Source organism: Bubalus kerabau, chromosome 13 (assembly GCF_029407905.1).
Source record: "Bubalus kerabau isolate K-KA32 ecotype Philippines breed swamp buffalo chromosome 13, PCC_UOA_SB_1v2, whole genome shotgun sequence".
In the NCBI taxonomy this organism is placed as follows: Eukaryota; Metazoa; Chordata; class Mammalia; order Artiodactyla; family Bovidae; genus Bubalus; species Bubalus kerabau.
This window is the reverse complement of record NC_073636.1, coordinates 47,750,216-47,766,422: the sequence shown is the minus strand read 5'-3', so window position 1 is coordinate 47,766,422 and position 16,207 is coordinate 47,750,216. Positions and strand designations below refer to the sequence as shown.

General features: G+C 42.6%; 1 protein-coding gene across 3 annotated transcripts in view; it reads left to right on the top strand.

Moving 5' to 3' along the window:
- The first annotated feature begins 16,058 nt into the window (after positions 1-16,058).
- SLC23A2 (solute carrier family 23 member 2) overlaps positions 16,059-16,207 on the top strand; it is a 150,612-nt gene continuing 150,463 nt past the window's right edge. For all 3 annotated transcript variants that reach the window (XM_055544219.1, XM_055544216.1, XM_055544221.1), the window contains exon 1: positions 16,059-16,161. The gene's annotated coding sequence lies outside the window, so the exon portion shown is untranslated. The remainder of the gene's footprint in view (positions 16,162-16,207) is intronic.

Here is a 16,207-nt window from a genome sequence, read left to right as displayed (position 1 = left end):
ATTTATGTGGTAAAACTAATCGATGATGAAAAAAGTTAGAAAATGGTTACCTCTTGGAAGGTTACTAACTGGGAAGTGACATGGAGGAATTCCTAGAGTGATGGAGACATTCTGAATCTTGAAATGGGTGGTGATTATGTGGGTATATATAAGGGTAGATAGTCATCCAGGTGTCTACTTAAGATCTTCACATTTTCTCCATGTAAATTATACCACAGGTAAAAATATTAAAGGTTGTTCCTTGACTTTGGCTGGCAGGCAACTTATTCTTGTTTGGTTAAACACCCTGGCACCCCCCCCCCCCCCCCACTGCCCGCCGCCCTGCTTCTGTCCCCTTCACCCTGTGCTGTACCTTTAGTTGTAGTAATACTAAAAGAAGATGGGTATTCTGCCTTTTGAGCAGGATTAGGGCTGGCTCTGACCTGGGGAGGGGGCTGGGGCTCAGGGCAGCTACTCAGCAGTGCCCTACCAGGAGGGAAAAGAGATGAGTCACGATGTAAAGGGAGTTTTGACTCAGAAAGGAAGGAACTTGCTAGAACAAAAAGTTGTGTGTAAAGCACCTGGCACTGGTCTAGGAATCTTGTTGTTTGGCCTCAAGCTTCCTTCAGCTCGTTTTTGAGGTCTTTGCACACCTGCCTCCTCTTTTGACCATACAGAATTTTGTCTGCAAAGTGGTATCTCTGCTTTTTAATATGCTGTCTAGGTTTGTTATAGCTTTCCTTCCAAGGAGCAAGTATCTTTTAATTTCAGGCAAGTCACTGTGATTTTGGAGCCCAAGAAAATAAAACCTGTCACTGTTTCGACTTTTTCCTTTCCTGACAAAGGTCTGTATAGTCAAAGGGATGGTTTTTCCAATAGCCATGTCTGGACGTGAGATTTGGACCATAAAGAAGGCTGAGTGCCGAAGAATTGATGCTTTTGAATTGTGGTGCTGGAGAAGACTCTTGAGAGTCCCTTGGACAACAAGGAGATCAAACCAGTCAACCCTAAAGGAAATCAACCCTGAATATTCACTGAAGGACTGAATATCCATTGGAAGGACTACCCCTGCTCAAAAGGCAGAATACCCACCTTCTTTTAGTATTACTACAACTAAAGGTACAGCACAGGGTGAAGGGGGCAGGATAGGGGGTGCTGGGGCGTTTAACTAAGCAAGAATAAGTTGCCTGCCAGCCAAAGTCAAGGAACAACCTTTAATATTTTTACCTGTAGTATAATTTACATGGAGAAAATGTGAAGATCTTAAGCAGACATCTGAATGACTATCTACCCTTATATACATCCATATAACCACCACCCATTTCAAGATTCATCAGTCCTTCCAATGAATGAAGGATTTGAGGCTGAAGCTCCAATACTTTGGCCACCTGATTCAAAAAGCCAACTCAGTGGAAGACCCTGATGCTGAGAAAGACTGAGGGCAAGAGGAGAAGGGGGCGACAGAGGATGAGATGGTTGGATGGCATCACTGACTCAATGGACATGAGTTTGAGCAAACTCTGGGAGATAGTGAAGGACAGGGAAGCCTGGCATGCTGCAGTCCATGGAGTCACAGAGTCAGACACAACTTAGCGACTGAACAACAAATCCTCTTTTTGGTCCCAGGGCCAAGAAGCCTCTTCAGAGAGGCTGTCCTGGATGCTGTATCAACATGGACTCATCTCTACTCACTCTCATCTTGCTCTATTTGAATCATAGTGCAGCACCCTTCCCACAGTAAGTCTTCTACAGGTATTTATGGCATCAGTAAATAGTAGCTTATTATTAAGCTGGGGCTATTATTGATATCACCTTTGTTGAATCAAAGAAGAAATAGGTGATTTTGAGAAAGAGCCTAGAGGAAGCTGAGGGGTGGCAAATGGTGGGGAAATCCAAGGTTGGTGAGAATGAGAAAAAAAGTCAGTGAAATTGGAAATGGACTGGTGATGATGGAAATGGGGGCTGATGAGAGATATTGAAACTCAGGGGAGGATTTCCCTGGTGGCCCAGTGGTATGGTCTTCTAATGCAGAGGGTATGGGTTTGATTCCTGATGGGGGAACTGGGGAACTAAGATCCCATATGCTGGAGGGTGTGACCAAAAAACTTAAAAATGGATAAATAAAATCTGTTTAAAAACAAACAAACAAAAAACACCTCAGGGAAAAGTTTCCTTTTAACAGAAACAAAAATCAGAAAATTTTGAGGCCCATAAGACCAGGTCAGGTCTTGGCTGACTCTCCCTTCTTCTGTCTCTCCAGGATGAGGTGTCCCTGCTGCTCTGTGGCCCCCTAATATCCTCTGGGTAGATTTATGGAGATGAATAAATCTCCATAAATGGCCAAGTCTTTATCTCCAGCCCTAAGCTGTCTCCCAAGCTCCTGACTCGTGTTTCTAAATATCATCAGGCATTCCTAGTCTGGTGTCCCACAAACATGCAAACCTTAACAAGAGTCAGACACAAAGTCCTTTTTGCCCTCTGGTCTCCAGCCTCTCAACCCTCCATTCACACTCCCATGTTCCCAATAACACCATGTCATCTGTGAAGTCAACATCTAACCATCCACCAAATTGGACTCTTAGATGATTTTCATCTTTAGCCTTTCTCCCCAAATCTGCTGTCTTTTCGATCTTGTCACTCCTGATATCAGCAATAATAATAAAAATAATGATAATTATTATTTATGGCTGCCATTTTATTGTTTCAACCATATTTTGAGAAAGGTGCTAGTCATGGGACCTTAATCTCTCTGAGCCTCAGTATCTTTGTCATATGGGGACAAGAACCGTGTACTTCATGGGGTGATTGTGAGGGTTACACTAAAAATAACAATTGCAAAGTATTTGGAACAGTCAGTATCTTGATTGTAGTAAAGTGCTCAACAAACATTATTGCCACTAATTTTATTTTTTCACTATTATTAAAATTGACCCATTTCACAGGTGATGACCAGATAGGTTAAGTAACTCTTCCAAGCTCAGCTCATTGAGTTTTTCCAGTCTGGCTCTTCATATCTATCCCTATTGCCATAGCATTAATGAATCACTTCTCATATAGATTTTTCATCACCTTCTAAGTAGTCTTCTCTCCATCCATCTCTTTGTCCACCTCTCCATCCTCCACACAAGAAACATCTCAAATGCCTATAAGGGGTGCTTAGTAGATCTCTCAGTGTTCCACCCAAATGCTCAACACCCCCTGGGTTCCACTGACGACAGCTGTTCGTCATACACCTGGCTTCTCTGTGCTTTTGTTTCCAAAGGTCTACATTTAGAGGACTATCCTGCATCTGTACTGGGCTACTGGAATTGTTCTGCCTAAAAGCACAGAGAGGACAGGAGCTTATGTCTTGACTGTCAAGTACTGGGTACGAGCACCCAGCTCCCTTATTGAGATATAACTTCTTCTCCAGAACTCCCCTATGAGATCAGGATGAGGCTGAGACCTTACCTAAAATCACTTCTCTCTTAGCTTCTGTTTTCCTCATTTTGCATTCCCCACAGTCTTAGCAATTTCTCCTGGCAGCCTTTCCTTCATAAATCACCTGCAAACAAACCTTTGTCTGGTTCTGGGAAATCTGATGGAAGACATTGGATCTTACAAGGCTCTCAGGAATTTCTCCTGGTTTCTGTTTTTAGTTTTGTAGCACTTGACCTCTATGAATGAACTATGTAGTATTAGCCTTGTGGATCACCTGGAGAAGACAGAATTTGACTACTAGGTGAGACATCATGGTTTCTTGGCCAGCCAAGAGACTCATGGCATTGTACAGGAGACTAACCTGAGTACTGTGGAAAAGCAGGTGGGAAGAATCGACGAGAGAGAGAAAGGTAATATGAAGATTCTAGTATATGTTTGTTGCATAAACTTCAGAACTTCAAGTACAACAAAGAAATTGAGTCACTTGTAATCTGACTGATAATTACTACTGATAACTGATATCTTATTGTATTCCTGTTAGTTATCTATTGTTGTACAATAAATTATCCCCAGATGTAGAGGCCTAAAACAAAACTAAACATTTATTATATAACTTCTGTGGTCAGGAATTCAGGAACAGCCTAGCTGGGGTTCAGGCTTAGGGTCTTGGGAGGTTGCAGTTTTAAGATATTAGCTGGGTCTGCAGTCAGTTGAAGGTCTGACTGGGACTGAAAAATCCTCTTCCAAGATGACACGCTCACAAGGCCTTTGGCAGGGGGCCTCAGTTTTTTGTCACATGAACCTCTCGCAAGAGCTGCTTGAGTATCCTCATGGCATGACTGCTGGCTTCCCCTAAAGCAAGGGATCCAAGAGAAAACAAGATAAAAGACACAAGGTGTTCATAGCCTTAGAAGTCACACATTGTTCTTTCTCCAACCTTCTTTGATTACACAGGTCAGCTTTGTTCATTGTGGGAGGGAACTACCCTGTAAACCATTCACCTACCCAAAAACCATTCACAAGTGTATGAATAATAGAAGGAAAGGATCACTGGGGGCCATTTGGGAGGTCGGTTATCATGATTCCCTTCCACTCTTCTCTTTCATTTTGTATTTCTCTCTCTTTTTTAATTGTACACACTATCTTTTATAGGAAATTATACTGGTTGCTCACTCAACTGCCATTTCCTTTTTCTTTATTGTTAACACAGCACCAACTCATTAATGTTTTATTTTTTGGGATTCTTAGCAGCAGACAACATAATCTTCTCTAGCAGAAAGTACGTCGTTCACAGAATCATTGGCAGGGCTGAAGAAACATGACCTATGTTAGAGGTGGGTAAACTATGGCCAGCAGACTTACTGCCTATTTTTATAAATAGAGTTTTATTAAAACATAGTAACACTCTTTTGTCTACATATTGTCTATAGTTGCTTTCACACTACAATGCAGAGTTGAGTAGTTGTGACAGAGACCATATATAATACACAAAGCTTAAAATATTTACCACTTGGCCCTTTAAGAAAAAGTCAGAATGGTGAATCCACTATAGTATGGAGGTTCTTCAAAAAAATTAAAAATAGAATTACCATATGATCCAGCAATACCACTTGTGGGTGTATATGTCCAAAAGAATTCAAGACAGGATCTTAAAGAGATGTTTACACACCCATGTTTATTGCAGTACTACTTACAACAGCCAAAGATGGAAATAATCTTAATGCCATTGACAGGGAAATGGATCAAGAAAATGAGATTTACCTGGTGGTCCAGTGGTTAAGACTTGGTGCTTCCAATGCAAGAGGCATGAGTTCAATTCCTGGTAAGGGAGCTAAGATCCCACACACCACATGGCATGGTGAAAAAAACACAAACAAACAAGATAATGTGATATATCTTGTTTGTTTGTGTTTATGACTCAGAGAGAAATAATCTTCCTGCAATATAGGAGACCAGGGTTTGATCCCTGGGTCAGGAAGATCTCCTGGAGAAGGAAATGGTAACCCACTGCAGTATTCTTGCCTGGGAAATCACATGGATAGAGGAGCCTGGTAGGCTACAGTCCATGGAATTTCAAAGAGTCAGACACGACTGAATGACTAGCACACCACCACACATACATACAATGGAATATCAGATTAGATCAGATCAGTCGCTCAGTCGTGTCCGACTCTTTGCGACCCCATGAATCGCAGCATGCCAGGCCTCCCTGTCCATCACCAACTCCCGGAGTTCACTCAGACTCACGTCCATCGAGTCAGTGATGCCATCCAGCCATCTCATCCTCTGTCGTCCCCTTCTCCTCCTGCCCCCAATCCCTCCCAGCATCAGAGTCCTTTCCAATGAGTCAACTCTTCGCATGAGGTGGCCAAAGTACTGGAGTTTCAGCTTTAGCATCATTCCTTCCAAAGAAATCCCAGGGCTAATCTCCTTCAGAATGGACTGGGTGGATCTCCTTGCAGTCCAAGGGACTCTCAAGAGTTTTCTCTAACACCACAGTTCAAAAGCATCAATTCTTCGGCACTCAGCCTTCTTCACAGTCCAACTCTCACATCCATACATGACCATAGGAAAAACCATAGCCTTGACTAGACGAATGGAATATCACACAGCCTTAAAAAAGGAGGAAAACCTGTCACATGCTATAACAGCAATGAACCTTGAGGACATTGTGTTAAGTGAAATAAGCCAGCTTCAAAAGGACAAATACTATATGAGTTCACTAACATGAAATTTCTAAAGTAGTAAAAAGCATAGCAACAAGGTCAAAAGTTGGTTGCCAAGGGTTAGGGGAGGGAGGAATTCATGTTTAATGGGTAGTTTCAGTTTTGCAAGAGGAAAAGGTCCTAGTGATTTGTTGTACAACAATGCAAATATACTCAACATGGCTGAACTTAAAAATGGTTAAGATGATAGTTTTTTTTACCAGAATAAAAAAAAAAGGAGTCACAGAATGACTCCCCAAACTGCACTGAGAACTGGGATGCCAATGACCCTACTGCCCAATGCCGCAGTCAGGATACTGCAGATGAGGAAACTGCTGCCACCTCCAGAATCCTAACCCCTGTGCACCATTCCCAAGTGGCTCAGTGATAAAGAATCCACCTCCCAATGCAGGAGAGGCAGGTTTTGATGCCTGGGTTGGGAAAAACCCCTGGAGGAAGAAATGGCCGCCTACTCCAGTATTCTTGCCTGGATAATCCCACGGACAGAGGAGCCTGGTGGGATGCAGCCTATAGGACTGCAGACTTGGACATGACTGAGCAACTGAGCACACACGCACGTGCCATATTCACACCAGCGGCCAGTCTTTTCTGAGTCCTGCCTCTCCTCCATATGACTCAGCTTTCATTCATAGGTCCACAGGAGCATTTTGAGGGGTGGAAGTTCTGACGGGTGGGAGTTTTAGCTTCTAGCCTTCTTTGTCCAAGAAAATATGCTGGGAAACCAATCCCAGTATTAACCATGACTGTCCCTCAACCTCTCCCTAGTCATGTGCCGCAGTCACATTTTTCAGGTATTCCCCATTCAAGAGTAAATCCTGAATAGTCTAAGTCAATGATTTTCAAACGTTATAATTACCTGGAGAGTTTGTTAAAACATAGATTACTGGGTCCTACCTCCAGAGTTTATGAGTTAGAAAGTCTGGGATGGAACCCAAGAATCTGTTTTTTTAAAAAAAAATCCCAATTGAAACTGGTGGTTTAAGTATTACCCTTTGAGAACCATTGGTCTAAGTCACTGTTTCCTAACCTTTTTCATACCCTGCCCACATCCTGGAAAGAATCTGGGTCCTCAAAGGTGTTATGAAATTATTAATCAATCCTAAATCCATCCTTACCTCTGTGCTTTTGTTAGCAGAGAAAATACATTTTCCTTATGCCCTTACATTCTTTATTCCTTACGCATAAATAAGATTCAGCATTCTTTGTTATTTTCAGCCAAAGGTAATTTAATTTATATGCACTTCAAACTGTTTTTGATTTATGTTTCATGAACACTGTTTCCAATCATTTGATATTTTTCTACATCATCAAACAAAATAGTTGCATAACACTTGTGTTGAAATGTATTTAGTAATTCCTCTTGAGAATTCTATGGTAGCCCAGTGGTTAGGACTCCACCACTCCACTGCAGGGGCCTTGGGTTTGATCCTTGGACAGAGAACTAAGATCCTGCATGCTGTGCAGTTCAGGCCAAAAAGAAAAAGAAGAAACTTAAAAATCTCTCTTATTAGATGTTTAGGAGATTTCCCATTTTTTTATTATTACAAATTATGCTACAATAGACATCCATGTCCATAAACCTTTGCATACATTCATAAATATTTCCATAGGATAAACTTTGATAGGTCATACCTGAATGGTCTAGTGGTTTTCCCTACTTTCTTCAATTTAAGTCTGAATTTGGCAATAAGGAGTTCATGATCTGAGCCACAGTCAGCTCCCAGTCTTGTTTTTGCTGAGTGTATACAGCTTCTCCATCTTTGGCTGCAAAAAATATAATCAATCTGATTTCAGTGTTGACCATCTGGTGATGTCCATGTGTAGAGTCTTCTCTTGTGTTGTTGGAAGAGGGTGTTTGCTATGACCAGTGCATTCTCTTGGCAAAACTCTATTAGCCTTTGGCATGTTTCATCCTGTACTCCAAGGCCAAATTTGCCTGTTACTCCAGGTGTTTCTTGACTTCCTACTTTTGCATTCCAGTCCCCTATAAATAAAAGGACATCTTTTTTGGGTGTTAGTTCTAAAAGGTCTTGTAGATTTTCATACAACTGTTCAACTTCAGCTTCTTCAGCGTTACTGGTAGGGGCATAGACTTGGATTATTGTGATATTGAATGGTTTGCCTTGGAAACGAACAGAGATCATTCTGTCGTTTTTGAGATTGCATCCAAGTTCTGCATTTCAGACTCTTTTGTTGACTATGATGGCTACTCCATTTCTTCTAAGGGATTCCTGCCCACAGTAGTAGATATAATGATCATGTGAGTTAAATTCACCCATTCCAGTCCATCTTAGTTCACTGATTCCTAGAATGTCGATGTTCACTCTTGCCATCTCGTGTTTGACCACTTCCAATTTTCCTTGATTCATGGACCAACATTCTAGGTTCCTATGCCTGGAATGCAAAGATGTAGAGGAAAACAACAGAAAGGTAAAGACTAGAGATATCTTCAAGAAAATTAGAGATACCAAGGGAGCATTTCATGCAAAGATGGGCTCAATAAAGGACAGAAATGGTATGGCCCTAACAGAAGCGGAAGATATTAAGAAGAGGTCGCAAGAATACACAGAAGAACTGTACAAAAAAGATCTTTATGACCCAGATAATCACAAAGGTGTGATCACTCAACTAGAGCCAGACATCCTGGAATGTGAGGTCAAGTGGGCCTTAGGAAGCATCACTACGAACAAAGCTAGTGGAGGTGATGGAATTCCAGTTGAGCTATTTCAAATCCTAAAAGATGATGCTGTGAAAGTGCTGCACTCAATATGCCAGCAAATTTGGAAAACTCAGCAGTGGCCACAGGACTGGAAAAGGTCAGTTTTCATTCCAATCCCAAAGAAAGGCAATGTCAAAGAATGCTCAAACTACCGCACAATTGCACTCATCTCACACGCTAGTCAAGTAATACTCAAAATTCTCCAAGCCAAGCTTCAGAAATACATGAACCGTGAACTTCCAGATGTTCAAGCTGGTTTTAGAAAGGGCAGAGGAACCAGAGATCAAATTGCCAACATCTGTTGGATCATAGGAAAAGCAAGAGAGTTCCAGAAAAACATCTATTTCTGCTTTATTGACTATGCCAAAAGCCTTTGACTGTGTGGATCACAATAAACGGTGGAAAATTCTCAAAGAGATGGGAGTAGCAAACCACCTGACCTGCCTCTTGAGAAACGTGTATGCAGGTCAGGAAGCAACAGTTAGAACTGGACATGGAACAACAGACTGGTTCCAAATAGGAAAAGGAGGACTTTGAGGCTGTATATTGTCACCCTGCTTATTTAACTTCAATACAGAGTACATCATGAGAAACGCTGGGCTGGGAATAAGCACAAGCTGGAATCAAGATTGCTGGGAGAAACATCAATAACCTCAGATATGCAGATGACACCACCCTTATGGCAGAAAGCAAAGAGGAACTAAAGAGCCTCTTGATGAAAGTGAAAGAGGAGAGTGAAAAAGTTGGCTTAAAGCTCAACATTCAGAAAACTAACATCCGGTCCCATCACTTCATGGCAAATAGACAGCGAAACAGTGGAAACAGTGTCCGACTTTATTTTTTTGGGCTCCAAAATCACTGCAGATGGTGATTGTAGCCATGAAATTAAAAGATGCTTATCCCTTGGAAGGAAAGTTATGACCAACCTAGACATCATATTAAAAAGCAGAGACCTTACTTTGTAAACAAAGGTCTGTCTAGTCAAGCCTATGGTTTTCCCAGTAGTCATGTATGGATGTGAGAGTTGGACTATAAAGAAAGGTGAGCTCCAAAGAATTGATGCTTTTGAACTGTGGTGTTGGAGAAGACTCTTGAGAGTCCCTTGGACTGCAAGGAGATCCAACCAGTCCATCCTAAAGGAGATCAGTCCCGGGTGTTCATTGGAAGGACTGATGTTGAAGTTGAAACTCCAATATTTTGGCCACCTGATGCGAAGAGCTGACTCATTGGAAAAGACCCTGATGCTGGGAAAGATTGAAGGCAGGAGGAGAAGGGGATAACAGAGGATGAGATGGTTGGATGGCATCACTGACTCAATGGATATGAGTTTGGGTAAAGTCCAGGAGTTGGTGATGGACAGGGAGGCCTGGCATGCTGCAGTTCATGGGGTAGCAAAGAGTCGGACATGACTGAGTGACTGAACTGAACTGAACTGAAACTTCTATAGACTTGTAAGATTAAAGTGTAAGCATTTTTTAAAGATTTAAAATATACCTTGCCAAGGTTTCCAGAAAGGTTGTACTGATTTAACTCCTGTCAAGAGTGTGGGAGGGTTTTAATTTCCTCATGTCTTCACCAACATTGGGTATTATGCAGTCTCCTGTGCTGGTGAAGACTCTTTGGGCTCATCTCTGGGACTTCACTCCTCTCCATCTGTATACTCTCCTAGATGATCCTATTGGATTCACTGGTTTTAAATATTACACAGAGCTGATAACTCCCAAGTGTGTAAGTCCAGCCCAACCCTTCTCCCTGAGCCCATAAGAGTGAATCTGGATGTAGCTATCCAATTGTTCCCTCTTGAGATGTCACAGATAGAAGACTTTTCCAAAGCTCCTCCATTCATCCTGTCTATGAAGTAGTTCCTCACCTATCTGACTGCCTAAGCTCCAAACCCAAAAGCCTTCCTTGATCCTCCCTTTCCTTTGCACTCCGTATACAGCCTGTTAGCAATCCCCGTCATTTTATCTTCCAAGGATATTTTGAATTTGCCTCCTTATGTTCATTTGTACTGCTCTCACTTCAGGTCAAGCCACTTTCTTCCATCTGAGCTACTATAATTCCTGCCTGTTCTGTTTGATTTACTTTTGACGTATCCCAAACCACATAGCAACAGAGTGATCATCTTAAAACAGAAATGAGATATTATTTCCCTGCTCATACCTTCTAATGACTTCCTATCATACTTAGAAACCCTGTTCCATCTGGGCCTCTCATGACCTCTTCCCCAATCTCATTTCATCACATTCTCTCTCCTACCTTCTGTGTCCTAATCACATCAACTGCTTTTCAATTTATCAAACATGACATGCTTTTTCCTGCTTCAGGACATTTATACTTGCTATTCCTCTTTTTGGAATGGTCTTTCCCAACTGAGTATAATTGACTTTGAGTCACAGCAACAATGTCCCTTTAGGCCTTTTTTTACAACTTTATCTAAGATGGTGCCCCAACCTGGATTATAGTCAGCCCCTTTTATTGTCCCTTTTTAGCATTTATCACAGACACAAATTTTACTTACTTGCTGGTTACCATTTCATGACTTAGAACACAAGTCCACTAGGTACCAGGAGCCCAGCTAGACATTGTGTATACAATTATTTCTCTCCTGACCTCCCATACTTACCAGTATATAGGCTCACTGTGGCAGGTGAGGTGAGCTTTGTCAGTGATGCCCAGTGCCTGCCAGGTAACACGTGACCAATGACATGGCTATACTAACTTAGATGAGTAAGTGGAGGAGTCAACAGTCTGGGCACAAAGGACCTAAATTCCAAGTGACCTTATATAACTGGAGATCTTATCAAAAACAAAGAGAATGAAATTCATTATAGATAGAATGTAAACATAGTCTAGGGAAAGGATGAGTGTGTGGTATGGCTCATTTTTATGGCTCAAAACCAACTGTGGGCTCAGTTTTACAGCTAGATTAGGCCTCTTATACTAATATGTAATTTTTATTTGTAAAGGGCTATGAAAAACATTTGTAGAAAATATGTTCGCAGTAATTATATCATTTAATCCATATATTCACTAGGTGGTAGATAGAGTAGACAGAATTATCTTAAGTTTACATAATGGGACACCTACACGTAGCCTGGTTAAATGGTTTCCCCAAGGTCATTTAGCAAGGAGAGATGTGGAAAGGGTAGACCAATTTAGAGTTCCTCCCACAGATTCCCTTTGCCATAACCAACCTTATTATTAATCTTTGCCAATCTGATAGCTGGAAAATGATACAACGATGTCTAAATTTTTGTTCCTTTTTAGGGAATAGAGGTCCCAGCTCTCAGAGAGGGACTGAGTCATTTTCTATAGTGATCAAACACAAAGCACAAGTCTCTCCAAGCCTCAGGCCAGCTCTTTCCTACTCGCTCACCACCTGGACATCTCCACCAAGCCCAGCCCTCCTGCTGAAGAAACCTCAGCTTCTTATCTTTGTATGTTGACTTCTCTGGCAGATTTCTCACCTGTACTCCCAGTCCCGGCCTGCACCTTGAGGACACTGCTACCCATAGCTGTCTCTCTTGGTGTCAGCCTGGTGGTGAAGATGTCATCTTATGGTATATCTATATATAGAATACATTCTGACCTTAAAAAAGAATGAGAACTTCCCTGGTGATCCAGTGGCTAAGCTTCTGTGCTCCCAATGCAGAAGGCCTGGGTCTGATGCCTAGTTAGGGAACTAGATTCCGCATGCTGCAAGTAAGAGTTAGCTTGCTGAACTTTAAGCCAGTCCAGCCAAATATATAAATAAGTATTTTTTAAAAAAGAATGGAATTCTGATATGTGCTACAACCGGGATGATTGTTCACTTAGGCTAAGTGAAAGAAGTCAGATACAAAAGGACAAATATTGTATGAGTCCTGTTAGATGATGTACCTAGAACAAGAAAATTCAGAGACAGTAAATAGAATAGTAGTTACCTGGGGGCATGGGAAGTTATTGTTTAATGGGTACAGAATTTCAGTATGGGATGATAAAAAAGTTCTGGAGATGGATAGTGGTGATGGTTACAAAACAACATAAGTGCACTTAATGCTACTGAATTGTACATTTAAAAATGACTAAAATGGTAAATTTTATGTTGTGTATATTTTACCACAATAAAACAAGGAATGAAATACGGACATGCTACAATATGCTTTAACCCTGAAAACATTCTGTTAAGTGAAAGATGCCAGTCACAAAAGATAACATGTCATATAATTCTATTTATATTAAATATCCAGATTAGGCAAATACATAGAAATAGAGTGTAGATTAGTGGTTGCCAGGGGCTGGCGGGAGGCAAGGAAGAGTGAATGACTGCTAATAGGTATGATGTTTCATTTTGGGGGTGAGGGAAATGTTCTAAAATTAGATAGTGGTGATGGTTGTACAGCTTTGTGAACAAATTAAAACTATTGAATTATGTACTTTAAAAAGGTGAATATTATAGTATGTGAATTATATCTCAATTAAAAAAAAGGGAAGTAAGGGGCTGGGATTGGGGAGAGGGCTACATGATACTCCATACAATGCTATACCACAGTTTATTCAGCCATTCCCCAGTTAATGGACATTGGGTCTTTCTTTCCCTTTTATTCTTTTTTTCTTTCATTTTAAAAAATGATGCAATGTATATCATTGAATATGCAAAAAAAAAAAAAAAAAGATACCATTTCAGGTAGGTCTTGGGCCCTCCCATGCTGTGCCATGCCTAGGTATGTCTCAGTATGGGACTGATTTAGAAAGCGTCAGTTCCCCTGACACCAAGAGATGGTGTAGGGAGGAAGCTTTTGCCCTCCTCTCCAAGCACTTTCTCAGGGGTCAGCAAACTACAATGCATGTGCTGTTCTGGTTTCAGCTAAGAATGATTTTACAGATGAACATTTGAAATCAATTTAATGGTAGGACTCCAACTAATTAATTGGATCCCAATTAAGCAAAATTTCCCCCTCCACTGCCAATTCTATTCTCATTAGTGCCCTGAATTACAAAAATATTATATCGATGATTATTATATTTTGAATTTCATCAATAAAAATTTTGTGGAGATGCCATATTTAAAATTCCTAGATAGTATCCAGGAGAGGTTATCTGGAAGACAATTGGAAATGTGTGCCTAGAAGTTCAGGAAGATGTCTGTCCGATCTGGAGAGAGATTTGGGAATTATAAGGAGATGGCTGACTTTCAGAGAAGGACAGGGCAGGGGAAAAGATGGAGAGAAAGGAGATACTAAGGAAAACTAACATTTCTAGAGGCATGAGTAATTCACTGAGAGGGAATGGGTGTAGAATGATATGTAAGACCCAGTGGTATTATTGCTAGAAAAGAGTTTTGAGAAGGAGGGAGAAATCAATGGAATGTTACAGAGGCATCAAGGAAGAAAAGGTCTGTACACAGGCAGTTGGATTTGGCAACTAGAAGGTCACTGGTAACTTTGTCATTAGGAAAAGCAAAGGGTGACAATACCTGAGGAGTGAGGAGAAGGACAGGGAAGGAAGAAAGGTAGGAGGGTGGGAGAGGCCAGGATAGCGGAAGTTTTTCAGAATAGGAAAAACCTGTACATGTCTAGGGAAGGAGAGGGAGATACTGAGGATGCAATAGTTAGCTCCCTTTCTTCTATTAGAGATCTCTCATCCCTGGCTGGACAAAACAGTAGTACCTCCTGTCCACGTTCCACAGCCCCCCATAACAGATTGGCTGGAAAAGGCTCTCTCTGGTATAGGAGGATGGTGTAGGTGTTAAAACGGACAGGCAGTGTGAACTTTTCTTCAGGTACTGGTCACAGAATTTTTGTCTCATTTTCTCCATCTTCAGTGTGGATCAAAACACCTGGCCTTCCAGGGTGTACTGAATTTTACAAGCCAACTCTTGTATTTTAAAAACACAAGTTATTAGAGAAGTAAATAGGATGACATTGATTCTCAAAGGCTCTGCTGCTGCTGCTAAGTTGCTTCAGTCGTGTCCGACTCTGTGTGACCCCATAGCTGGCAGCCCACCAGGCTCCGCAGTCCCTGGGATTCTCCAGGCAAGAACACTGGAGTGGGTTGCCATTTCCTTCTCCAAAGGCTCAGACCACATCTATTTTATGAAATTCCCACAGTTGCTGGTCACCACCCTCCATCATTGACATCTGTGATATCCATAACACCGAGGCCCCCAAACTGTGTAAAACAGGCAGAAATTCGATGATAAAATCTTCTCCTCCTAATGTAAGATCAGACACCGTCCACTGTTCTTTAGCTCTCTAGAGTTGTTTGGGGGCACTAATCAGTTATTACTCAGTTGTAACAACAACTAGACAAACTTCAAGATGGAAGGTGCTATGAGAGTATTAATTATTAGGTTTTTGTTTGTTTGGGCTTGAGTTCAGATAGTCTTCAGCAGTGGCTCGCAAAGTGTGAATCCCAGAGAACAGCATGATCATCACCGGGAACTTGTCAGAAACGCAAAATCTGGAGCCTCACTCCACACCTCTGGTCTCAAAAGCCCTAGGGGTGGGACCCAGCCATCTTGAAATGGTCAAGGTGAGGCTGCGGTGCGCTAAAGACTGACGGCCACGGATTTATTTGCGGCCTTTCCGCTAAGCCACCCTTATCCAGCGACATCGCCTGGGTTGTTTTTTTTTTTAGAAATGTAGACTCTCGGGCTGCATCCCAACGTACTGAATCAGAACCCGCAACTAAACACGACCTTCAGGGGAGTCTGAGAAGCCTCGTTCTGCACAATGTAACGAGGACCTCTTCCCAAGTTAAAAAAAAAAAAACCCTGACAGCCTAACTGGAGAAACAGTGAAAGTGCCTTAAGACATCCAATCCACTGAGCCCAAGGCGCCGTAGATTGCTTTATTACCTTCTCTGAGAGACGACAGGGCTCGCTCGGTGTCAGGCTCGGTAAAAAGGGGATACGAGGAGGACGAGACTCCAGGCAAGCGCTCTATAGTCCAAGTGGGTCCGCAAGAGCGATGAGACTGGAAGGCACGAGAAGGGGCGCGCTTCCCACGCGAGGGGCGGTGGGAAATAAAAGGAGAGCGGCGGGGCAGAGAGGACGACTAGGAGAGGGCATATGGGGGGCCTGACAGCTGGCTTGGCTTTGCGGACTGGCGGGGAGCCCCTCCCTCGGGGGAGACAAGAGGGCGGGGGTCGGGCACGGAGAGAGAGGTGGGTCCAGGTCCGCGCGGGGGCGGGCGGCTCCACGGCTCCCCGCCCCCGGCCCGCCCCTCCGCGGCGCCATTTTGCAGGCGGCAGTCGCGGGAGCCAGAGGCAACGGCTGGTACTGCGGAGCGGAGGCGCAGCCGGCAGGACGGGAGCCCGGCGAGCTGCAGCCAGGTGAGAGCCCGGCCGCCGCGCCCCCTACCTGGCCCGCGGGCCGCAC